The sequence below is a fragment of the Mesoplodon bidens genome (genome assembly GCF_964165515.1).
Source record: "Mesoplodon bidens genome assembly, chromosome: Y".
NCBI lineage: Eukaryota > Metazoa > Chordata > Mammalia > Artiodactyla > Ziphiidae > Mesoplodon > Mesoplodon bidens.
Window position 1 is genome coordinate 49,597,147 of NC_138180.1, and position 26,882 is coordinate 49,624,028.

General features: G+C 44.4%; 1 long non-coding RNA gene across 1 annotated transcript in view; it reads left to right on the forward strand.

Moving 5' to 3' along the window:
- Positions 1-26,882, forward strand: part of LOC308609620 — a 310,091-nt gene that overhangs the window by 725 nt on the left and 282,484 nt on the right. The window lies entirely within an intron of this gene.

Genomic DNA, 26,882 nt, shown 5'->3' on the forward strand with positions numbered 1-26,882 from the left:
CCACGTTCAGAATTCCCCAAAGAAGTAGCTGAGACAGTGAGGCTGAACCTTACTTCAAAAGGGCTGTTCTCAAGTCTGTTTGAGCCTATTAATGTCCAGAATTATATAGGAGCTGCTGTGTAAAGCTCCAGGAGCACCACCTATGTAAATGGATCCACCAAGTGGCCCCATGAACTTGGACCACCATCTTGTTGGTGGTGCAGCCTTGACCCTAGGGGTGCAAGGCTGGGGCTGCATCTAGAAGTTTCTGTGACATCCACTGACCCCACCCATCTTAAAAATCATTCTCTCTTTTCCTCTAGTCTTACTTTATGGGTAAAAGCTTGGCTTGTTAAGTGAGTACGTCTAAATTAGACCCTGAAATTCTGAGTTTGGAGACACCAGTAGAGCAATGGTTATTCTCTTCTCTGAAAACATGAGTAATTATTGTCTGGGGAAGTTTCATTTTAGAAGGTGAATGCAAAGCGGCCCAGCACGTATGGCCCAGTAGGAGAAGCCCAGTCTACTCTGCACGCTGGGTGTATTGTTTCCACTCTCAAATGCAGTGTCAGCCCATCTTCTGTGCACTGCCCACTCCCCTACCCGTGGGGGACCCTACAATGATATTTTCTGCCAAAAAGGAACTATTTCTTTTAAGAGGCCCTTTGCAGGTCCCTTCTTGCATTCTGCAGTGTTCCACAACACTAAGTAAGTACTGTATCAACCTTTAGCTTTAAATAGCAGCATAGCTTCCAAAACCTGATTTTACAATATGGCTAAATGTTGGATGAATGGCAGCTCGTCGCTGAGTTAAGTCAAAATCTGTTGTCTAGAGCTACGGGTGTTTAGTAAAAAACTTGTGAAATGATATATTTTTTTTCCGTTCAGATTGGCTTAAACAGGTGAAAGTACTCTGTGCTTGGAAAATATGATTATACCTTTAAGTCAACATCTGTTGTCTAGAGCTACGGGTGTTTAGTAAAAAACTTGTAAAATGATATATATTTTTTCCGTTCAGATTTGCTTAAACAGGTGAAAGTACTCTGTGCTGCAAAAGTGTGATTATACCTTTCATGTTATCAGATGCAGTAGCTTGTGTGCCTTAGTTGTGATTAGGGTTTAGAGGCTAATTAGCTTTTGCCAAGATATCTGTTCCAGAGAGCTGGGAGATCTGCCTTTGTTCCTAGAATGGGCCTCCCGTGGGGGACATTCTTTCATACCCCCTTGGTTGATCACTGTGATAGAGTCACCCTTGATACAGCTGCCAAGAGACAGTGACCCCTGTGGGCTTGGGGGAGGTGGAACACCAGGCCATCTGTGGACCGTGAGGTGCAACGCCCACATCCACCTCAAGAGCGAATGCCTTCAGGGGAGTTTCTGTGGGTGGCTGGCTGGTTGGTAATCGGGTATCTCACCCTTCTGTGATTTTGGAGGCGTCCACACCCCCCTCCGAGTCCACATGGACTCCCCTGCCTCCTTTTCACAGATGCTTTGGGGACCAGGCTGTCTATTGGAGCCCTGCTGGGGGTTGAAGAAACGGAGTCAGTGTACAGGGCCATGTACCCGTGGAGCTGCTGGTCTCAGTAGACCCTGGGAGTGAGTCAACAGCATTGGCCAGCGCGGGGATGCGTGGGCACAATTGTGGTGATGATGAAAGGTAGTCTTTGGCACATAAATCATGAAGGAGAGAGACAGGCTAGCGACAACAGCATTTTTGGGGTGGGACCCGGGCAGCAATATCTGAAAAGCTCCCCGGCTGGTTCCGACGTGCATCTGAGGCTGAGACCAGTGGACCAGGACTTCCTGAGAAGCCCTGGACAGCTGGGCCCCTCTGGTCATGGCGCCCGCCTGTGTCTCCTGAGCTCCGGCCCTTCCGCCCTGGCTCCTGACCCAGCCTCTCGCTGCTCTCCCACCTCCAGGACATTTAGCTTTACACCGAGGCCCTCCACTCTCTCAGCCTGTTCACCCGCCGTCTCTTCCACCATCTGGGCCTTCCCTGAGGCCGCCGCTACCGTGCACTGCTCCCCACTGCGTGGGCGCGTATGTTTGCCCTGAGCACCTCCGGGGAACGGCACTCACTGAGCTCTTGCTCTTCTCACCCACAGGACCTTCTCCATCATTCCCCTCCAGCCACCTCCACGGCCGAGCCTTGCATCTAAGTTTCATGCAGTGCCAAGACCCTCCTGAAATCCCAAATGCAAACCTCCCAGTCTCTAACTTACACTCCGTGTGGTATTCCCATAGGATGAATCCTGCCCTTCGGAGAGCTCTCCCCCTGGGCTTTCATGCTCTCTTCACATCACACTGTTTTATCTTCTTAATCCTCTAGTTGTCCCTCATCTGTGTCCTTGGGGGTTCCGACCCTTGTGTCCACCCACTAAAGGTCGTTCTCATTTTCAACCATCTTCTCAGGCAGCTTATTCAATCCGGGCTTCAAAAAGAGCAGTCTGGTTGTGTACATTCCCATAACACCTTGTGCTGTGCTGAGACCTACCACAGAGCATTCACATTGTCTGTTTACTTGTCGGTCTCCCAGCCTGAATTAGGCAAGTTCTCTAGAGAAACAGAACCAAGAGGATCTCTATAGATACAGATGTAGAGATCAGGGAATTTGTGTCTATCTAGCTATAGCTAAATCTGTCTATTGCTATAGAGAGAGATGGAGGCAGATTTTGATAGATAGACAGATAGATAGATGGACAGATTCAATAGAATTACAATTAGCTATTGTATAGAGAAAGATCTATTGTATTCATCTATCTATCTATCTGCATCTTTGTCTCTGTAGATAGATAGGTGTAGATGTAGCTATCGATAGGTAGCAGGGATAGAGATACCTATCTGTCTATAGTTACATCTATAACTATAGATAGATGTATTTGTATCTATGTATCCATCAGGAGATTTATTTTAAGGAATTGGCTCATGTGATTGTGGCAGCTGGCAGGTCTGATATCTGCAGGGTTGGCCAGAAAGCTGGAAATTCAGGCAGAGATTCTATGTGGCAGCCTTGAGAGAGAATTGCTTCTTCTTTGGGAAACTTTCATCTTTGCTTTTAAGGCCCTCTCCTGATTAGATACGACCCACCCACTATCCCACCATCCCCTGCCCAACCCCATTATGGAGGGTAATCTGCTTTACTAAGAGTCTGCTAATTTCAATGTAATCACATCTTAAAAAAAGCCACATGTGGACTAGCGTTTAAATGACTGGGCCCCATAGCCTCGTCAGTTGATACATAAAATTAATGATCACATCACACCACCCATCTCAAGTACTGAGAGCAAGCACCTTACCCAGCACCTTATGTGTAAATACTTTGTGTCTAACTCCTATAAACGATAACAGTAGCAGTGATCTGTACAGTTTACTGAGTTTATACTACGTACCAGGCTTTCTTCGTTGGCCTTTGCATGCGATATTATATTGAATTCTCGCAGCTATCTTTGAGGCAGGTAATTTTGCTTTATGTGAGGTGACTAAGTTCAAAAAATTCCAATTTATAAACCAAATGGATATAATCAGTGAGTGGCAGGGCTGGGCTTTGATCCAGGTCTCTTGGATTCTAGCTATAACCCCGGTACTCTAGCACTTTCTCCTCTTTCCCTCCCCTACATTGTTACAAAGGGTCTAATCCTATGCTCAGATGGAAGAGAAATGTGTCTTTTCTGCGTCTCTCAAATTGTTTCTGTAAATGAGTATTTATGAACAACCTTCCTCCTCTCAAGTGTGTAAAAAAAAAAAAAAATTCCTAGGGTTGCATTAAGCCTCTTATAACCCAGCGTCTCTCTCTTGACCCCCAGCTGCCTCTTGTTTTAAAACAATACTGGGAAGGAGATAAATCGATAGCTCTCTTGGCAGAGCCCTTACGCAGGCTTTAGGGTATCATTACCATAACATTATACATCAGGAAGCAGTTTTCCAAACGACACTTCAGTGACCCCAAAGAGCCTTAAATCAAAGAGGAGAGTCTTGGGGTGTGACCGTTTAGTGCAAAAAACATGCATCGACTTCTGGTTTTTTAAATAATCAAGAAAACATCACACAGAGGGCAAAGCTCTTTAGCTTATGATTCTTTGGACTACTGTCTGGGCCCAGGTAGATGTCACTGTTTTCTTTTCATTGTTTCTTGTAGGTGTTTTCAGATCCAGTCCCTAAAATGGCAATGGCATTACGAGGGAAAACAAAAACAAAAACTCGCATGGCAGTTGGGAATTCATGACTGGAATATTTGTAAAAGCGGGTTAGAAATGTCTTGGGGGATGGGACCATGTCTTATTCAACATTGTACCCCTGGCTACTTGAACAGTGCCTCATTCTAAACACAGAGGAGCCCCAGACACATTTCTTCAATTGAGCCATTGAATCCCCCAAAGTGGGGAATCCGGTCTTTGCATAACAAGTTGGTTTTCCTCTTTATCCAATAGCTTAGTTCTCCAGAAAACATATAGAATGTGCCTTTCTCATGCAGTTTCCAATACATTTTCCAGAAAATAAAATGTATGCTAATGCCATTTCAATTGAAAGAGGTTTTGACTAAGAGTATTATGGTCATTTGAAAAGAGTCACTTGCTCTTTATGTTACACAAAAGACTTTGTCTGAAGCACCTGCCTAGTCAATAAAGCTGCCCGTTGCCTGTAATATAGATGTAGGTCCCCCGTCCACATCCTAGAGCACAGTTCTCGGGAAAGTACCAGAGCAGGCACGCTAATGCCAGTCACGTATCCCTGCATGGTGGGAACAATTGTGTTTTCTTTGGAGGAAAATAGGACAGATAAACAACCTGGCCAACCATCACCAAATACTCAATTCCTCTCTCATGCATGGAATCAGTTTCCAGGAGACTGAAGTGATGGCTGTAGAACCTGTTTCTTTCTTCAGAACAGCCCACAAAATGTCCAGCGTGAAGGGATCAAAACCAACAGCCCAAATGACTTCCCTGAGGGAACATTTCCACGCACCATACGGGGGCTCCTGGCCCCTCCTCGCCCCTGTGTGGTGGAAAATCACTCACCTCCAGCTCTGAGCAGGGAGGGACTGTGCCCTGCCCAAGGAATTCGTTCTCACCTCCCAGCCACCCTGTCTCCCCTTCCAGCGGTCTGTGTGATGAAACAGATTCCTGCTCCATCTCTCAGCAGTGGCCAGGGTGCCATTGGCTACAAATGCACTGATAAACACTCACTGTTTCAAGAAAGTGCCAAATAAGAAGTAACTCAGCCAAGAAGGAGGAGTTCTGGGCACAGATCAGCTGGTGAAGGAGAAGAAAGGCCCAAGAGAAGAATCCAACTCAGAGGGAACATGGTTCCCTACACGCCCTGCTCAGCAGGGATGCGAGAGCCTAGAGTGTGTCCTCTGTGATCCATTGTGGTGACAGGTGGCCACAGTGCTCATTACACACCGTCAGCCCCGTCACTACCAGAAAGCACCCTTGCCTTCTTCCAGAAGCTCCACGTTAAACAGCTTGTGCAAGCATGACTGTGTTTCGAGAATCTGTTTATTGGGGGGGGGGGTCATTCAGCTCGTTAAAAGAAAACAGAAAGGTTGAGGGGATGCCAACAGATGAAGCAAGGAGGCATATTGACAGATCGATTCCATCAGGGTTGAGGAAAAGCATGCCAGGGTAGGAACTTGCAATGACGTTGGGATGAACCCTTTGTGAATTTAACCCTAAAAGTCCCACACGCGTTGTGCTTGTCAGAACAAAAAAAAGAAAACACATCCGGACTTAGTAAGGAGAGACTTTTATTCAAAAAGGATTCTTGGAAGGAGGGAAAGAGACTGTTGCATTAGGGGCAGGGGGGCTATTGCATTTGGGACAGCATTCTATCTGTAAGGTCAGGAAGCAGCAGTTAGCAAAAGGGGAGCCTCTTTTTTTATAGCAGGAGCACAGTTGATTCCCTTGACCTGTAGTCTAGAAAGAACTAGGCAAAGGGAAGTGGGGTGAAAGGGTGGCATGATGCAATGTAGACCAGAGAGTATTTTCCTAAGAGCACCCTGTGCTGGGATGACTGGCTCAGACTGAGGGTGGGCCAAAGCTCAAGGTCCTGGGGGGCAAAGGGAGGGGCTGAACCAAGTTTGGTTCACAAGCATTTCGTTCCAGTTGATCTGTGGGGACAAACGACTCAGGACATCATTTATGAGACAGAGGATGGGAATCTGGAGGGTCTGTGTCGGGCCTTGTCCTAGATGCCCAAAGGGAACATCTGTGAGTCCTATCTAACTCAGGTGGGGAAGGAAGGTGGTTTGCAGTCAGCAGTTTTCCAGGACACAGAGGATGGGGCAATTCCTTAACCTTCCCTGTTTTCCAGGAGCACAGGGTTTAGGTAAAGTTCAACATTGTCTTGGGTACTTGGAAACAACCTGAGTGTCCATCGACAGATGACTGGATGAAGAAGATGTGATACACACACACACACACACACACACACACACAATGGAATACCACTCAGCCATAAAAAAAGAATGAAATAATGCCATTTACAGCAACATGGATGGACCTAGAGTAAGATTATCATACTCAGTGAAGTGAGTCAGAAAGAGAAAGACAGATACCATGTGATGTCACTTGTATGTGGAATCTAAAACATGACACAAATGAACTTATCTATGAAACAGAAACAGACTCACAGACATAGAGAACAGACTTGTGGTTGCCAAGGGGGAGGGGGAAGGGGAGGGTTAGCTTGGGAGTTTGGGGTTAACAGATGCAAACTCTTACATAGAGAATGGATAAACAACAAGGTCCTACTGTAGAGCACCAGGAACTATATTCAGTATTTTGAGATAAACCATAATGGAAAAGAATATGAAGAAGAATATCTATATCTATACAGATATAGATATGTATAACTGAATCACTGTGCTGTACACCTGAAGCTAACACAAGGTTGTAAATCAACTCTACTTCAACAAAAAAAGGTACTAAACCTCAGCAGAAGCAAAACTAAACAAATAAAAGGTTTTGCTCTCTAAAACAGTGTCTTGGGTGAACCCCTGTGTAGGGATCTTGGTGGGAACATCGATAGAAATTCTCAGCCCCTTGGGTGTGCCGGATCTGTGCACTTGGCATGTGAAGGAAGCAGCTGAGGATGTACAGGGGAATGTTGTGTGTAATCCTGTCTCAGAGAACGCCACTGTGTCACGGTCAGGAGACGGCCACTTTGCTGGTGGAGGCTGCTGTGGGAATCCCAGGGCATCCAGGAGTCTCCAGGAAGAAGTGCCCCACTGGGACAAGCTCACTGCACGCCCCCATCAGGCACTTCATTGCTTGTCTCTATAACAGCTTCATTGGCATGTAATCCCCACAGCATGCAGTTCACACACGTAAACTCTACAGATGGTTGTCTCTCTTCTCAATGTGTCATGACCTACAGAGGCCACCACTCTTACTGGGTGGGTCCCAGTAGGTACCTACTTACAAGTAGCTACAAGGCGTGGGTCCCTAGGCTGGTGCAGTGCCACCAGGATTCTGGTGCTGGGAACCCTGTGCAAAAGCAAATGAACATCCTCTCCCCCAGCTCTGTGCACCTTGACGTGGCTTATTCTGTTCATGCGCCCTATACCTTAGCCTCTCACTGAGCAGCTCACCCCTTTGGGATCACTCCTGTTCTCAAGAGACAAAGAGCCTGATTGTGCTGGAGGAAAGCAAACACTGGCAGGTAGAGTATTGGCCTGAACACAGCGATGGCCCTATCCTCTCTCAAGAAATGCTTGCAGGAACTTCCCTGGCGGCCCAGTGGTTAGGACTCAGCGCTTTCACTGCCAGGGCTCGGGTTCCATCCCTGGTTGGGGAACTAAGATCCTGCATGCTGTGTGGTCAAAAAAAAAAAAAAGAAAAGAAAAAAGAAATGTTTGCAATGAGGAAATGGTCCGTTTGATCCATTTAGTTAAATCCATTTCAGTTAAATCTATCCAAGGGCATTCAGGCAGCGGCGGACAATCGGCATCGACCGTCAGTCCTCCACGATGCCTCAGTTCGGTCTTGTACAGGTTTGCACACCCATTTCCAGCCTCCCTGGCAGGGAGTGTGCCCATGTGACCCCATCCTCCCAGGCAGAAGCCGAGCTGAGCAGAAGTGAAGGGTGCCGGACCCAACACGAGAATTCCCTCCTGTACCTCCAAGCCGGTGGCAGCACTGACACCCTTGGGGACCCTGCGGGCTGTGCCTTGAAGCCGCAGGGAGTGTGACTACTTGGATCCCCGAGTGACCGTGTGGAACAGAGGCTCCGCTGCCCTGCGGCACATGCTCTCCATTGCAGGTGACAGTGACCGCGTCTGAGCTGGCCACGTCCGCTCTGCCTGTACCTGCAGCTCAGCCTCCTCGGAAGCACCAGCTCTGGTCTGTCGATTGGGGATGATCACAGCACCCACGTCTTCTGTCTGTCCTGCCGGGGGTAGCTTAATGCACGTAAAATGCTTCCTAACTCCATCGGTGTGCAAACGTCTATTCTTAGAATGAAGAATTAAGACAGAGGTGAGACATCATCGCCTATCAGTCAGAGACGGAACTGTTTACATAGAGTTGGACTAGGGATGGAGTTTTCAGGAAACATAGAATGAGACCAACAATAACCATATAAAGCAAACTTTAAACGCTCTAAATATCAACCTTGTATGGAACTAGAAAAAGGAAAAAATAAAACCAAGACAGCCCTTTGCAACGGCCATGGCAAAATTGAAGGAAACTTTCCCACTAGCAGAAATTCATGGCGTAGAAGTTTGCATTTTTGAACGACTGTCCTCACTTAGATGTACACTCTGGGACACATTTAACTAAAGAAGAACTTTCCAAAGTGACTGCATCGTGTAGCAGAAAGGTTCATGTCGCAGAAATAATAGACTCTAATCCAAACACTGGACTTTATCAAATTGTCTGCAGCCCAAAGGGAAGGATTGATTGAAAATGAGACAGAACTACGGGACATTAATACCTACAACTGTGAGTGCCTGGAGTTTGTGTGTGAAGGCTCTTCTAGACTCCAACACGGGGCTATAGGATTTCAATCAAACACATTTTATGGAATTAGGCAACTTAATGAGAATGTATGTGCTATTTTATTTGACTTTTTCTTCAATCTCTCAGCGGCAGACCTTGCCAAATTAAAACAGTGGGCCAACAATGGCAAGTGACATCTCTACCGGTGGTTAAAATTACAGCTCCCCAGCCTGGGGAATGGATTTTGTGAGCCTGACAGTATCGAGACTGTTACAGGTTCTCAATACATGCAAAATTATAATAACTGTCTCCACTTGTTCTCTCTTCCAGAATCATGAATCGATTTTCCTTTTTGTACTCAAATTACAGAGTACATTTTTAAATGTTTTATTAATTCTTAGCATATTTCAGACTCCTTGAAAGTAGGTTTCCACTGTGTAAAAGCAGCTGCTTGTTGTTGTATTTACGAGGGGCATGTTTATTCTTTTTAGTATGAAGAATGCTTCTACCAAACACTGTATTGCTCTCAGGCATCCGGACGGACACGGAGGAGGTAGGGGCGGTGCCCCTTGTGACTTGTGTTTATCCTTAACCTTTGTTTCTTAGCGGGTTTGTCCATTTAGTCATGAAACGGTTATTTAGCCCCTACCCTGTAAGAGAGGCAGGACTGTCTTCTTGCAAATGCAGAGATGACTCGAAGGACGTTTTGGTGGACATCACGCTGGAGGGGAGATAAGCACCATGCGGACAGGCTCGATTCCACGTTGCGGTGGGTATGCCTGAACCAAGTTCAGGAAGTGGGAGGGCCAAGTCAGGAGTCCAGACTGAGGACCAATGCATCCAGGAAGACTTCACGGAGGAGTTGCTTCCAGTTCTCAGACGTTTCCTTTTCTAATGCTGCCCTTTCCCTCCCGTGACATTTTAACACCACGGTTACATCGTGTATCTGTTCACGTGCTGCATGCCTGTCTGTGCTTTATACATAAAAATACTAAGAGTTGTGGCCCTAAGAACCAATCTCTGCCCCTTAGGGGTGCTCCTGTCCCCACTTGAGAATGCATCCTGGACCAATAAATGACAGCATGGAGTGGGCAGAAAGGAACTTTAGACAAGACAGGAAGGAGAGTACGCCCATTACCACGCTGGCTGAGGAGTCTTACATGTTTACACGTGACACAGTCCACAGAATGCTTCTAAGTCTACAGCTACGTCTAATTATGTTTACGTATATATGTATATTTGTGCACCTTGTAAATGCTTATGTGGTTTACCTGTGTACATTTACATTATTGTCCTTTATTTTTTTTTATTAAGCTAGAGTTGATGTACAATATTATATGTTTCAGGTGTACAACATAGTCACAATGTTTAAAGATTATATTCCATTTATACTTAAAATTTTTTGGCTATATTCCCCCTGTTGAACAATATATATATATTTTTACTCATAGATCATTTATTTGTTTACTACACTTATTTAACAAACATTTATTGAGCTATTCTTGTGCCGCACACACCATGTGATAGTGATGGCATAGGTATCTTAAAGTGTAATTATTGAAAGTCAAATTAAAATGTAGAAGTAGGAATTTTTGTTGCCACCTCAGCATCACCAGGTACTAAAAGTGAGTAATAGATTAAGTAGCATTTATTGACTTGTTTCTTTATAAGAGCTACAATATATATTGAAATCAATTCTCAAAGCCCACCTGGTATGTTTGAACCATTGTACATTCCATGTCTCTCTCTCTCTTTTTTTTTTCTTTTTTAACATCTTTATTGGAGTATAATTGCTTTACAATGGTGTGTTAGTTTCTGCTTTATTAAAGTGAATCAGCGATACATATACATATGTTCCCATATCTCTTCCCTCTTGCATCTCCGTCCCTCCCACCGCCCCCCCCCATCCCACCCCTCTAGGTGGTCAAAAAACACCAAGCTGATCTCCCTGTGCTATGCGCCTGCTTCCCACTAGCTATCTCTTTTACATTTGGTAGTGTATATATGTCCATGCCTCTCTCTCACTTCGTCCCAGCTTACCCTTCCCCCTCCCTGTGTCCTCAAATCCATTCTCTACTAGGTCTGCTTCTTTATTCCTCTCCTGCCCCTAGGTTCTTCAGAACCATTTTTTTCTTTTTTTTAGAGACATATATATGTGTTAGCATACAGTATTTGTTTTTCTCTTTCTGGCTTACTTCACTCTGTATGACACACTGTAGGTCCATCCACCTCACTACAAATAACTCAGTTTCGTTTCCTTTTATGGCTGAGTAATATTCCATTGTATATATGTGCCACATCTTCTTTATCCATTCTTCTGTCGATGGACACTTAGGTTGCTTCCATGTCTTGGCTATTGTAAATAGAGCTGCAATGAACATTGTGGTACATGACTCTTTTTGAATTATGGTTTTCTCAGGGTATATGCCCAGTAGTGGGATTGCTGGGTCGTATGGTAGTTCTATTTGTAGTTTTTTAAGGAACCTCCATACTGTTCTCCACAGTGGCTGTATCAGTTTACATTACCACCAACTCATGCATCTTTTTGAATTATGGTTTTCTCTGGATATATACCCAGAAGTGGGATTACAGGATCATATGGCAACTATTTTTAGTTTTTGAGGAACCTACATGTATGTTTTCCATAGTGGCTACACCAACGTGCATTCCCACCAGCAGTGTAGGAGGGTTCCCTTTTCTCCACACCCTCTCCAGCATTTGCTATTTGTAGAGTGTTTTAATGATGGCCATTTTCACTGGTGTTATCACATTTTAGATTTTGGCTAATAGGAACTGATTGCCCGGACCTTAATCTCCACAGTGGCTTATCAATTGACATTCCCACCAACAGTGCACCCCTTTTCGACCCCTTTTCTCCACACCCTCTCCAGCATTTACTGTTTGTAGATTTTTTGATGATGGCCATTCTGACCGGTGTGAGGTGATACCTCATTGTAGTTTTGATTTTCATTCCTCTAATGATTAGTGATGTTGAGCATCCTTTCATGTGTTTGTTGATAATCTGTATATCTTCTTTGAAGAAATGTCTATTTAGGTCTTCTGCCCATTTTGAATTGGGTTGTTTGTTCTTTTGATATTGAGCTGCATGAGCTCCTTGTATATTTTGGAGATTAATCCTTTGTGAGTTGCTTCCTTTGCAAATATTTTCTCCCATTCTGAGGGTTGCCTTTTCATCTTGTTTATGGTTACCTTTGCTGTGCAAAAGCTTTTAAGTTTCATTAGGTCCCGTGTGTTTATTTTTGTTTTTATTTCCATTTCTCTAGGAGGTGGGTCAAAAAGGATCTTGCTGTGATTTATGTCATAGTGTTCTGCCTATGTTTTCCTCTAAGAGTTTGATAGTGTCTGGCCTTACATTTAGGTCTTTAATCCATTTTGAGCTTATTTTTGTGTATGGTGTTAGGGAATGTTCTAATTTCATTCCTTTACATGTAGCGGTCCAGTTTTCCCAGCACCACTTATTGAAGAGACTGTATTTTCTCCCTTGTATATTCTTGCCTCCTTTATCAAAGATAAGGTGACCATATGTGCGTGGGTTTATCTCTGGGCTTTCTATCCTGTTTCGTTGAGATCTATATTTCTGTGTCTGTGCCAGTACCATATTGTCTTGATTACTGTAGCTTTGTAGTATAGTCTGAAGGAGCTATAGGGAGCTGAGGGAGCCTGATTCCTCCAGCTCCATTTTTCTTTCTCAAGATTGCTTTGGCTATTCAGGGTCTTTTGTGTTTCCATACAAATTGTGAAATTTTTTGTTCTAGTTCTGTGAAAAAATGCCATTGGTAGTTTGATAGGGATTGCACTGAATCTGTAGATTGCTTTGGGTCGTCTAGTCATTTTCACAATGTTGATTCTTCCAGTCCAAGAACATGGTATATCTCTCCATCTGTTTGTATCGTCTTTAATTTCTTTCATCAGTGTTTTATAGTTTTCTGCATACAGGTCTTTTGTCTCCTTAGGTAGGTTTATTCCTAGGTATTTTATTCTTTTTGTTGCAGTGGTAAATGGGAGTGTTTCCTTAATTTCTCTTTCAGATTTTTCATCATTAGTGTATAGGAATGCAAGAGATTTCTGTGTTGCACAATATATTTTTGTTGCTTGTTTTCTTTATACATAGTAGTTTGTATCTCTTAATTCCCTTCTGATATTTTGCGCCCCCGCTTCCCTCTCCCCACTGGTAATCACTAGTTTGTTCTCTATATCTGTGAGTCTGCTTTTTTTATTGTTGTTATATTCACTAGTTTGTTGTATTTTTTAGATTCCCCATATAAATGATATCATATGGTATTTCTCTATCTCTGTCTGACTTACTTCACTTAGCATAATGCCCTCCAAATCCATCCATGTTGCTGCAAATGGCACAATTTTGTTCCTTTATATGGCTGAGTAGTATTCCATTGTGTATATGTACCACATCTTCTTTATCCATCCATCTGTGATGGACATTTAGGTTGCTTCCACTTCATTGTTACTGTAAATAGTGCTGCTATGAACATTGGTGTGCATGGTTTTTTTCAAGTTAGTGATTTCATTTTTCATTAGTGTTAGGTATTTATTTTCAGATAAATACTCCTGAGTGGCATTACTAGGTCATATAATAGTTCTACTTTTAGTTTTTTGAGAAACCTCTACTGTTTTCCATATACGGGATTGTACTTTAAAACATACATTTTTGTAATTAATGAGTAGACTTTAAATTATCCTTAACATATCTTTGTTTAGTTATTTTCCACATCATTCAGAGGAGGAAAAAAGCATACATCCCTGAAAATATAATTTTATATAAATGACTCACTGATGGGATAAATCATGGAGCACATAGTGAGCAAATTGGGTGAGCAACATGTGGAAAAAAGCCTCATTAAAATCTGTTTTCCAAACCTAATGATAGAAGCAACCATTCTTGAAGAAAATATGGATGTAGTAGAAAAGTATAAATGAGAAACTAAAAAAATTGCTTATGATCCCAGCATGGACCAGGGGAAACATCCTTGTCAACATTTGGGTGTACGTGTGCCCACATATTTTGGTTATGGTAAGAAACGCTTGCAGAGCTAAAGGTCAAAAAAGAGGATGAAGGTCTCCAAGACTGTGTAGTCAAGAATTTAATCTTGGTCAGAAGCAGATCTGGCATTTGCCCCTCAGCTCCTGGGAGGTGAGGTGTAAGCCCTTGGAATGTCCTGCCTGACAGGGCGTCTTTGCCTGCCTGGGGGGCTTGGGTCACTGAATAGTGTAACTGTGATTTAGGGTAGGGGGGACTAGCCATGCCAGAAAACCTAACCATGTGACATAGGGTGGGGGCCTTGGTTGTGCAGTATCAGCCTGACCTCCTGAGTGGGTGGACTGTGAGGTCAGTCATGGGGTCAGTCAATCACTCTTATGTGATGGAGCCACAAGTAAAAGTTGGACCCAGCCTGAGGTGCGCTCTCCTGGTTGGCAGTCCTTGATACGTGTTGGCTGGGAATGTAACTCATCCGTGACTCGGGATGGACCACATTCGCAGCATTCCTGGACGCTCCCCTAGAAGCCTTTTCCCTTGGCTGACTTGCGTCTGTATCACTTAGCTGCTAGTCAGCCATAACCACGATCAGAACAGCGTCCTTGAGTCCTGCGAGTCCTTCTTGCGGATTGATAGTGGTGTTGGGACACGCACCCACCAGGGCTTGCGGTTGGCATCAGACGTGACGGCTGTCTTGAAGAAAAGCCCCCTCTAACTTTGCGGTTGGTGAACTTTTTCATGAGCACATAGGCAAATGCGAAGGGAGGCCCCAGGAGGGGAGCTGGGGCGTGCTGAGCAGGGTGCAGTGCCGGGCTCCAGCCAGGTAGCTGGAGGGCTCTCCCGGGAGGTTGTTAGCACACAGGCACTGCTCGTCCGGGCTGGCACACGTATCCTGCCCAAGGCATGGTGCAGGGGTAGCTGACCCTGTCTGACAAGCTGGCGGCAGGGGAGGGCAGACGTCATCCAGGGCCACTGAGTGCTAGAGGGGGCACACTGAGCACAAGGAGGGAACTTGGTTGTGGGTGTCATAGTCAGGGAGGGCTCACCGGAGGAGGTGGGCTTCAGCTAAGCTTGCAGGACACATGGTGTCTGGGGAGACCACTTGGAGCATGGAGTCTGCAGGAGCAAATATTCAAGGCACTCATGTTTAGGAAATGCTTATGCTGCAGGGCATAGACCTGTTCTCTTTTGGGGGGGCAGGGAGTCTATGTAGTACAGGGGCAAGAGTCAAATTTGAACAGCTTGTGGGTGATCGTAAACCTTCTGGCTTAAGCATTTGGGTTCTCTCCTACCCGTTTTATTGCCTTCTGTCTTTAATTGAGGCCTTGGGAAAATTGGTTCCTTCATTTGAAAAAAAAATGTCTGTTAATATTTAATGTAGAGGGCTCTTGTGAAATGTAAGTAGGAAACGTATATAAAATATTTATGGCATTCCCTCATACCTTAGAGATGCTCAGAAGATGGATCTCCTTTCATCCCAACCAAGAATAGCCTCCAGGTTTCAGAAGAGTTCTATGAGGAATGTGGTGTTTAAGAACTTTTTTTTTCTGGAAGGAAACAACAAAGATGAAATTGAATTAGGAATAAATTGAAAATAGAAAAAAGAAACTCCGTAGAAGTAAGAAATAGCCATGACTTTGGGCATTTTGAAAACGAATGCATTTTTTTAGAATCCTGTGGTCGCACAAAACATGGAGTGATTAACAGTGGAGAAACTCGACAGACACTGATTATCTTTACCAGCTGATCACGGTTTATGTCGTCCCTGGTGAGTCATGTGGAAATCATGATATGACGCAATGGGAAGGGGTGCCTCAACTCTGAGGATTTATTCCCCAAAACCCATAGCTCCCGTTTAATATTCAGAAGAGCATCAGACAAGCTCAGATTGAGGGACATTCTAAAAAATATCTGTCAAGATCATGAAGAACAAGGAAATTCTGAGACACTGTCACAGTGCAGAGGAGACTAAGGCATGATAACGAAATGCAGCGTAGTGTCCTCGAACAGAAAAATATCACTGTTGGAAAAAACTGGGAAAATCCTCGTAAAGTCTGAAGTACAGTGAACGGTGATGTCCCACGGTCGGTTTCCTGGTTTGACCAGCGTGCCATGGTTATGTGAAATGTTAACCGTAGGGTAAACGGGTGAAGGATATATGGGAAACCTCCCTGCTCTCTTTACAACTTTTCCGAAAATCTAAAATCATTCCAGAACAAAACATTGACTTAAAAATACAAGCCAAGGAGAAAAGTATTCAGGAAAGAAAAATTGTTCCTAATTCAGCGGGGGCTGTGCAAGTAAGCGTACTGCTGAGTACACCACTCTACCCCCCTTGAGATTCTAAGTTCTCGACAATGGGCATTTCCATGGCCACACCCAGCAGAAGAAGAGATGAGGCCACTGGGTGCGTGAATAAAACCCCAATCTAGCAATATTGTTCCAGGATGACTCCAGCCATACCTCCTGTATATCATACTCACTCAGAGTGAAATTGTGTTCACGTTTCTGTTTTGAGATGTATCCTCTCCCACAGGGCATCCAAATACTTCCCAGTTACTGGTGCTTCAAACCTTTTCTTCTCTAGTAAATCAAGGGCAACTGGAATGTCCTGGCATTTTTAGTGAGTGTTAATGCAGAAGGTATGATTGAAGTTAGGCACGACTTCCCTTGTTACAGGGGGGAAGTCAGCCTTTTGGAGCTATTCAGGCCTTCACCTGATCAGACGAGGCCCACCCACATCAGGGAGGGCAATCGGCTTTACTCGGTCTGCCTATTGAACTGTTAATCTCACCCAAAAACATCCTCCCAGAAGCACTCAGAATAATGTGCCAAAGGATGCGAAATCACTTTGGTGATTAGGGTATAAAACTGGGACTCCATCCTGCAGCAGACTCTCTCTCTTGGAAAAAAGTGTGTGTGTTGGAGACACGGCAAGGTTCCAAATGGCAAGGCTAACTCTGGCCAGCAGCCCGTGAGGAACTGAATCCTCCCAACAGCACGTGAGTGAGCTTAGAAGTGGATCCTTCCCCATAGGAGCCTTCAGATAAGATCCCAGCCCTGGCCGGTATCTTGATTGCAGCCTCATGCAAGATCCTGAAGCAGAAGTCCTAGCTACCCCACGACCAGAGCGCTGTCCCAGAGAAACTATAAGATAATAAGTATGGGTTGTGTTAAACTGTTAAAGTTTGCAGATCATTGGTAGGTAGACAACTAATGCATGGAGTTTGGACATTACCCTAAGGGGAGCAGAAAGCAATTTCTGTAAACAAAAAATATATGAAAGAAAATTTTGCTTAATAGGATTCTTGTAGGGAGACTCCTGCAAGCTATTAGCAACTTGGGGTGGGAGATGAGACCTTACTGACCATATTAGCCAGGGTTCTCCAAAGAAACAGAACCAATACGATATATAGATAGATGTCAGAGGAGATTTGTTATAGGAATTGGCTTGCATTGCTATGGAGGCCGAGAAGTCCTACTATCTGCTGTCTGCAAGCTGAGGAACCAGGAAAGCTGGTGGTGTAGTTCATGCCTGAGAACCAGAGCAGCCAATGGTTTAACTCTCAATCTGAGGGCAAAGGTCTGATATCTGGAAAGCTATTGGTGTAAGTCCCACAGCCCAACAGCCCAAGAGTCAGGAGCTTCAATATCTGAGGGCAGGGAAAGATGGACATGCCAGCTCAGGAAGAGGTGGAGAGGGAATTGACCCTTCCTCTGCCTTTTTGTTCTGTTCAAGCCCTCAACGGATTAGATGATGCCCACCCACACTGGTGATCGTGGATCTTCTTTACCCAGTCTTCTCACTCGAATGCTTAATCTCCTCCAGAACAACCTCACAGACACACCCAGAAATAATGTTTTACCAGCTCTCGGGGCATCCCTTGGCCCAGTCAGGTTGACACATAACATTAACCGTCACACGAACACACAAGATAAACAGTACGTGGTTGGTAAATAGCCACATGAAAGGGAGCAGCAGCACCCTTTGGTTTTATGGAGCATGGAGTTTGGTAGGGCATACATGTTTAGTGGCCTTGCTTCGTTGAGAGGGTGCCGATCATCAGAGGAGGGTGGACAGGAGAGAGCAAAGTTTAAAAGACACACAAGGTAGTAAAGTTCTGGAGGATTATAAGCTGTGGCACGTGCGAACTGTAACCCCCTCCACATCCCTTATTGTGTGTTTGATAAAGTCTGCAGAAAAGAATTCACCAAATACTTTGTGTGAGTGGAGGTCTCATGGAAATTGATGAGAGGGACAATTCTGAATGCCCATTATGTTGAGTGAGTCAGATGAAGGGACCTCTTTCTTCTGGGTTGTTGATGTATGCCTATATCTAGAAAGAATGGCTTTTGTTTTACACTTTCCTTTTATATCATGGTGTTATACGTTGACTTCATGTCTCTGTTTTTTGCTTCCATGCGATGATAAAGGATTGACCCAGGAGATGCCAATATTATGTGCCTCCATTCCTAATGCCAAGCTGGCTCATCATAACTCTGGTCTTAAATCATATTTTTGTCCTGTGTCCTCAGAGGGCATGATGACAGCCTAGTTGTTTCAGTTTCCATGAACGTAGACAGTTTCCTCAGCTTCCAGACTGCTAGATTCCAACGCCCTGGAACATCTATTTCTTTACTGTATTACTGATGTCAGGGACATTTCATTCTGTTGGAATCACCCAGTCTACATTCTGGGATAAAAAAGTGAGCACATGCAGAAACAGTGCATGAATTGAACATATGAAACTACGGAAAATTCTCATAGGCAAGAAAATATTACTTTTTCCTCTTACGTTGTTGGACACCTTCCCATTTGGGCGTGGTCTGGGACCAGCAGCATTGGTTTACCTGGAAGCTGGTAGGAAACCTAGTCTCGGGTTCCACCCCAGACCTGCAGAATCTGTCATTTTAAGAAGACCCCTGGTGGCTTTGTGGGCGCATTAAAGTTTGAGAAGCTTCGCTACAAAATATGAAAGGTGGCATGTCAGCCACCTCCACCCATGAAATGAGGAGGGAGCAAAGGAGACCAGGGTGGGTCCTTGGGAGTGTGACCCTGGGGTGATTCCCCACTGCCTGGCTTCTTCATCATCTCAGAGCCTCCGAGGAGGTTCGTTCTTAAGACCAAGATATTGGCATAACATCAGGGCCCTCATTCAAACACTGATGGAGAAATGCAGTCCTTTACTCCCCTTTACTCTCCTCTGCTAGATAGCTAGCAGATCCAAAGGCTAGTTTTTTATGTGCGTTCTCTCCTGAGTCAATGTAAAAATAGTCCTTTTGTGTGCTAGGAGAAGGGGTGTTGCTCCATCTGGGACCCCTTCTTTGTTTTCCCTGTGATTGGGAGTCAGAGGCATGGAGGGCAGGGAGTCATGCACGCTCTAATTTTCTCCTTTTCCTTTGAAGAGGCCGGCCGTGAAAGCCAGCATCATGTGAAAGTCTAAAGGAGAGTATCGTGCTTGGGGCCTTGTTCTATTTGAAGGACAAATCAGATCGCCCACATCTTAGCACTTTTCTGTAACCTTAACCACTGTCCCATTAAGAATGATACGGTCTACAATATCACTGATGAATATAGATGCAAAAATCCTCAATACTAGCAAATACTAGCAAACAGAATCCAGCAACACGTTAAAAGGATCATACACCATGATCAAGTGGGATTTATCCCAGGGATGCAAGGATTCTTCAATAGATGCAAATCAATCAATGTGAGACACCATATTAACAAACTGAAGAAGAAAAACCATATGAAACTCTCAATAGATGCAGAAAAGGCTTTTGACAAAACTCAACACCCATTTATGATAAAAACTCTCCAGAAAGTGGGCATAGAGGGAACCTACCTCAACATAATAAAGGCCATATACAACAAACCCACAGCAAACATCATTCTCAATGGTGGAAAACTGAAAGCATTTCCTCTAAGATCAGGAACAAGACAAGGATGTCCACTCTCACCACTATTATTCAACATAGTTTTGGAAGTCCTAGCCACGGCAATCAGAGAAGAAAAAGAAATAAAAGGAATACAAATTGGAAAAGAAGAAGTAAAACTGTCACTGCTTGCAGATGACATAATACTATACATAGAGAATCCTAAAGATGCCACCAGAAAACTACTAGAGCTAATCAATGAATTAGGTAAAGTTGCAGGATACAAAATTAATGCACAGAAATCTCTTGCATTCCTATACACTAATGATGAAAAATCTGAAAGAGAAATTAAGGAAACACTCACATTTACCATTAAAACAAAAAGAATAAAATACCTAGGAATAAACCTACCTAGGGAGACAAAAGACCTGTATGCCGAAAACTATAAGACACTGATGAAAGAAATTAAAGATGATACCAACAGATGGAGAGTTATACCATGTTCTTGGATTGGAAGAATCAATATTGTGAAAATGACTATGCTACCCAAAGCAATCTACAGATTCAATGCAATCCCTAACAAACTACCAATGGCATGTTTTTACGGAACTAGAACAAAAAAATCTTAAAATTTGTATGGAGACACAAAAGACCCCAAATAGCCAAAGCAGTCTTGAGGGAAAAAAACGGAGCTGGAGGAATCAGACTCCCTGACTTCAGACTATACTACAAAGCTACAGTAATCAAGACAATATGATACTGGCACAAAAACAGAAACATAGATCAATGGAACAAGATAGAAAGTCCAGAGGTAAACCCACGCACCTACGGTCAACTAATCTATGACAAAGGAGGCAAGTATATACAATGGAGAAAAGACGGTCTCTTCAATAAGTGGTGCTGGGAAAACTGGACAGCTACATGTAAAAGAATGAAATTAGAACACTCCCTAACACCGTACACAAAAAGAAACTCAAAATGGATTAGAGACCTAAATGTAAGACTGGACACTATAAAACTCTTAGAGGAAAACAGAGGAAGAACACTCTTTGACATAAATCACAGCAAGATCTTTTTTGATCTACCTCCTAGAGTAATGGAAATAAAAACAAAACTAAACAAATGGGATCTAATGAAACCTCAAGGCTTTTGCACAGCAAAGGAAACCATAAGACAAAAAGACAACCCTCAGAATGGGAGAAGATGTTTGCAAAAGGATCAACGGACAAAGGATCAATCTGCAAAATGTATAAACAACTCATGCAGCTTGATATTAAAAAAACAAACAACCCAATCCAAAATGGGCAGAAGACCTAAGTAGACATCTCTCCAAAGAAGACATACAGATGGCCAAGAAGCACATGAAAAGCTGCTCAACATCACTAATTATTAGAGAAATGCAAATCAAAACTACAATGAGGTATCACCTCACACCAGTTAGAATGGGCTTCATCAGAAAATCTACAAATAACAAATGCTGGAGAAGGTGTGGAGAAAAGGGAATCCTCTTGCACTGTTGGTGGGAATGTAAATTGATACAGCCACTATGGAGAACAGTATGGAGGTTCCTTAAACAACTAAAAATAGAATTACCATATGACCCAGCAATCCCACTACTGGGCGTATACCCAGAGAAAACCATAATTCAGAAAGACACATGCACCGCAATGTTCACTGCAGCACTATTTACAATAGCCAGGTCACGGAAGCAACCTAAATGCCCATTGACAGACGAATGGATAAAGAAGACATGGTACATATATACAATGGAATATTACTCGGCCATAAAAAGGGACGAAATGGGGTCATTTGTAGAGACGTGGATGGATCTAGAGACTGTCATACAGAGTGAAGCAAGTCAGAAAGAGAAAAACAAATATTGTATATTAACGCATATATGTGGAACATAGAAAAATGGTACAGATGAACCGGTTTGCAGGGCAGAAATAGAGACAGAGATGTAGAGAACAAACGTATGGACACCAAGGGGGGAAAGCCGTGGGGGCGTGGGGGGGTGGTGTGATGAATTGGGGGATTGGGATTGACGTGAATACACTGATGTGTATAAAATGGATGACTTATAAGAACCTGCTCTCTATAAAAAAAAGAAAAAAATGAAAAAAGAAAAAAAGAATGATATGGTCTACAATTTTCACTGGGTTTACATTCAGTTAGAGTGAGCTAACATTCTTGAAAGCCCAGTAAAGTGGTTACTGCTTAGACTAGTAGATTTGGGGTCCACCTTAGAGACAAAATGGGATAACTCTGTGTGGTGTATGTCCGTTCCCGTCTGAGGCCACCCTGCTCTCAACTCTGCCCTGTTGTGTGTGCTGACTTTAGACCAAGTCTGTGTGACGCAACGCTTAAAATATCATCTCCGTTTCAAAGCATCAGGTTAGTACGTGTTCTTTTTAAAGCTAGAAGACAACTGTAAGCCTAAAGAACGCAGTGGAGATGAGCTGTGATCCTTGCCCCTGGAATGATCGAGGTACACATTTCCCATACTCGCTTCAGTGTAGCAAGACCTGGAGAATTTTTTTTCTTTTCCCCACAAAATGGCATCATTATGTAAAACTGCTTTGTGGGTTTTGGGTTTCTTGAGTCTTTTATGTATCATTCCCGTCTTTCTGTACACTTCTGGTACCCTCTGCTGACACTGTCATTGGCCAGACGTCCCTCCACATGTGAGTATTGCAAAGTTTTTCCTGCCTCTTTCACTCATTGGACATTTAAGGTGTTGGCAATTCTGCTACAGTCACCTTGTAGTCAAATGATTCTTTATATCTGTGTTTCTCTCATTCTGATAAGTTCCTTGAGGTTGAGTTTCTGAGTTCAAGGGTGTACATAACTGTATGATTTCTTTGCTGCAGCCTTTCTCTTTCAGTTTTGCCAATTTATGCTTTTCCTAGTAAGGTATAAAACTCCCTGTAGCCATGCCTGACGCCCTGACAACCTTTGGGACCCCAATCAAAAACACTCTTAGAGGGAAGGGGGAGGGACAAAATAGGGGTAGGGGATTAAATGGTGTAAACTACTATGTATAAAATACATAAGCTACAAGGATATATTGCACAGCACAGGGATTAGAGCCAATATTTTATAATAACTTTATATGGAATATAATCTACAAAAATATCAAATCACTATGTTGTATACCTGAAACTAATAACATATTGTAAATCAACTATACTTCAATAGAACAAAATATTCAAACTCAAGAAAACCACTCTTGTCATCTTCATAGATTTTACATTTTACATTTTCATCGTTTAAATATGCATTTCCTTGGTTTTCTGGTGTTATCGACCACAGTTCCGTCGTCCATTGCTGCTTCATCTTCTTTGCCCACTTTTTGAATTCGTGTTTCCTAGTAGTTATAGTTTGAAAACAGGTAAAATACAAAGAGGTTTTAAGGCACGTGTTTAAATATTTGTTCTTAATGACAAAAAGTGCAAAAAATACAGAAATGCAAATGTACATCGGCAATCACTGTCTCCTCATCCTCAGCCTTCACCCCAGTCCTTGTTTCAAATGTTCACCTTTCTGGAGTAATAACCATATCGGGTCTGTGTTCTTCCAGACCGTTTAGTAAGCACATACAGTACACTGTCAGAACATACAGTGTATTTTTCTCATAATGTGGAGTCATCCCGAATATTCTGTTGTGCATATATAATATACTAGGATATATGGGGATATAATATGGCCTTTTCTTACCTGCCCTTGGACAGCGATGCCCTTGGACCCATATCAGTACACACCTGTGCGCATCACTCTCTTGGCCGCATCCTCCCCGCTCTCGGGAAGTGCTCACCGTCCGTGTCCCTCACCGTCAGTGGCTTCACGTGCATGCAGAGTGTATGCATCCACCTGCATACAAGCAGACGGATGTGCGTCTGGGCCGTACGGCTGCTTTTCTGGCCGAATGCCAGAACCAAGTGCCACCGGCTACGTTCCTCTTTGAACAGACCGGGTCTGCGAGGTTGGCGCTGAGCACCAAGTTTACGTTTCCTTTTACGTTAAAGGCAGTGGCCCGTCATGGGTGGGCGCTCGTCTCGCGAGACTCTTCAGATCAAGTCGTTCTACTTGCCTGACAAGGAGAGACAATGGGATCAGCCTGACGGGCTCCTGGGCGACGATTGGGGTGGTAAACGGGATGGGGGTGGGTCCCCGAAGAGCCTCGTGGGTGGAGACTCTGAGGAAGATACCCGGGCACAGAACTTGAAGCCCACACGTCTCCAGGGGCAGCTCTTGGCCGAAGATGCGTTGGGCTCCGTGTCAGCATTGGATCAACTTAGTCAACAAAAACAAGTACAGACGCTCCCCGACATACAGCGTTTGGACTTTACGGTGGGGGAAAGCGATACTCATTCAGCAGAAACCGTGCTTCAGACTGAGAACGTTGGTGTTTTCCCGGGCTACTGACAGGCAGCCCATCCTCCGTCGTGATGCTCGGCAGCAGCTGCTCCCTGTCAGCCTGGGATCACAGGGGGAACGTCCCTAACACTTAGCACCGTTCTGCTTCTCACTTCCACTGCAGTGTGTGTTCAGTAAATCACATGAGGCCTTCAGCGCTTTAGTATAAAATAGGCTCTGTGTTAGACGATTTTGCCCCGTTCTAGGCTAGTGCCAGTGTTCTGACTTCAGGTAGGGTGGGCTGGGCTAGTCTGTGATGTTTGCTAGGTCAGGTGTATTCAATGCATTTTGTACTTACAGTATTTTCAACTTATGATGCTTGATAAGGACATAGCCCCATTGTAAGTGGAGGAAGGTCTGTGAGATGTTCAGGACAGTAGCAGGAGCCTGGAATGGACAAGCCTGTACCACAAAAATGACCACATCGAAGGAAGTGAATCTGGACTTCTTGCTTCTTTATTTTTCCCCGTCTCTGTTCATGTTAAATGACGTAGGCAGGGCCTCCCTGGTGGCGCAGTGGTTGAGAGTCCGCCTGCCGATGCAGGGGATACGGGTTCGTGCCCCGGTCTGGGAGGATCCCATATGCCGCGGAGCGGCTGGGCCCGTGAGCCATGGCCTCTGGGCCTGCGCGTCCGGAGCCTGTGCTCCGCAACGGGAGAGGCCACAACAGTGAGAGGCCCGCATACCACAAAAAGAAAAAAAAAAAAAAAAAAAAAAAAAAATGACGTAGGCATGGCCTTAGGTCATAAAACCTTGAATGGAAGGGAGTGGATGTGTTTAAGCGTTCTACGGAGAGAGAATAAAATATCCATGTCTGCCTCCAGTGGCTGGTGTGTGGGATGCTTCGTGAAGTGTGGAAAATGTGGCACCGTTTAAGAGAGCTTAAAACTTGTGCTGAAAGGTGATTCCTCTTAACTGCTGAAATGCCAGCCTCAAACTCTTGCGTTTTAGGTATTGTGAGTAGAGATAACAACTACCCACTGACTATTTCTGCTCCTAATAAAAACATGGTCTTCCAGGATCTCAAGGTTTGATTCCTCACCTCTCTGGCTGAATGTCTAACATTTGGGGTGAATGTCGCCTGCTTCCTCAACACTTCACATTCAAGCGTTTGGTTAGAATTTTCATTCAATTCCAGGCCTGTGACCCACAATCACAAAGACCCAAATCACAAAAATATGGGATAATAAGTGAAATCGTTTCGCCTCTGGGCTGAAGTACACGTTTGAGTCACAGTCCCCTGGGTGAAAAGACTTTCTGCTGAGATGAAAGAAACCATTAAAATATTTTAGATATTAAAGTAACTGCTGACAAGCTAATTGGCAAAGGAGGAAATGTTCTATTATTGTATCACATTTTTTAGAAGTCCTGGTGATTAACACTGTCTGCAGATGCGTAGGTGGCAGCGGAATCTGGGAACATGTGTGAAAGTCTTAAAATGCACGTCCTATATAGAAGCCCTCCTAGTCCCAGCATATGTGAAAAGTGCAAGAATTCGGTAAGTAGCACGTAATAGTAGGGGTACTGAAGCCCTGCGTTGGGATTTCAGGCACCTCGATAGGCACGTGAGCACGCACTTACTGCAGCATCTTGATGAGACGCTCCTTTGTGTACTAGTTTTCCTCTGGCTGCTAAAACAAAGTGATCCACGTGGGCTGGCTTCAGTGACTGAGATTTATTCTCACAGTTCAGGGGCCGAGAGTCGCAAAAAAAGGTGTTCGCAGGGTCCTGCTCTCTCTGAAGGCTCTAGGAAGTAATCCTGCCTTGCCTCCTCCAGCTTCAGGTGGCCCCATCCTTGGCTCCTCGGCCCATGGCAGAATCCCTCCAGTCTCGGCCCACGTCTTCACGTGGCCCTCTTCCCTGTGTGTCTCTCTGTCTCCTCTCCTTCTTCCCGTAAGGACACCAGTCCCTGGATTGGAGCCCCACCGGAAATTCAGGATGAATTCATCTCCAGATCCCTCACTAATCACAACTGCAAAGCCCTTGCTTCCAACTAAGGTCACGTTCTGAGATGCCAGGTGGACATCAGTTTTCAGGCAACACGATTCATCCTTAGGGTAGCTGAGGTGGGGGTCAGAGTAGGACACCCCAAAATAATGTATCACTGTGGCATAAGGATCGATTTGAGCTGAGGGAACTTAAGCAGCAGCAAATGCAGAGAGAGCCCTGTGCCCTGGCACTGCCTGCCCCGAAGCAGGGCGTGACGTTCCCTTCAGGAAGGTGTTCCCCCTCCTGCCCTCTGCAGTACCAGGGAGAGAACAGCCCTTATCACTGGACCCAGCAGGCCAGCACCGAGGTGGGACCCTGCACGGACAACCCTCACTAGAATAACCCTTGTCTTCCATTCATCTCCCCTATGTATTTACCTTCCCACGGCTTACCACCCCGAAAAGGCCAAACCCCTTTTCCTTCTCTTGTCACTCACCTACAGGTTCTTTCCCTTTCTTAAAACGGCATATAAGCTCCTGAGTCTAACTGCTTCTTTCAGGGCTTCACGTCTTTTCCATGAAGGCCTCCGTATGCATAAATAAACCCTTTCTAGTGTTAACCTGTGTTTTACCAGTTTAATTTGCAGCCTTCACGTACTGTACGTAAGAGGGTAGAGGGAAATCTTTTCCTCCCGTATATATCCAGGGATGCTAAGTTGTCTCCTCAGCTTT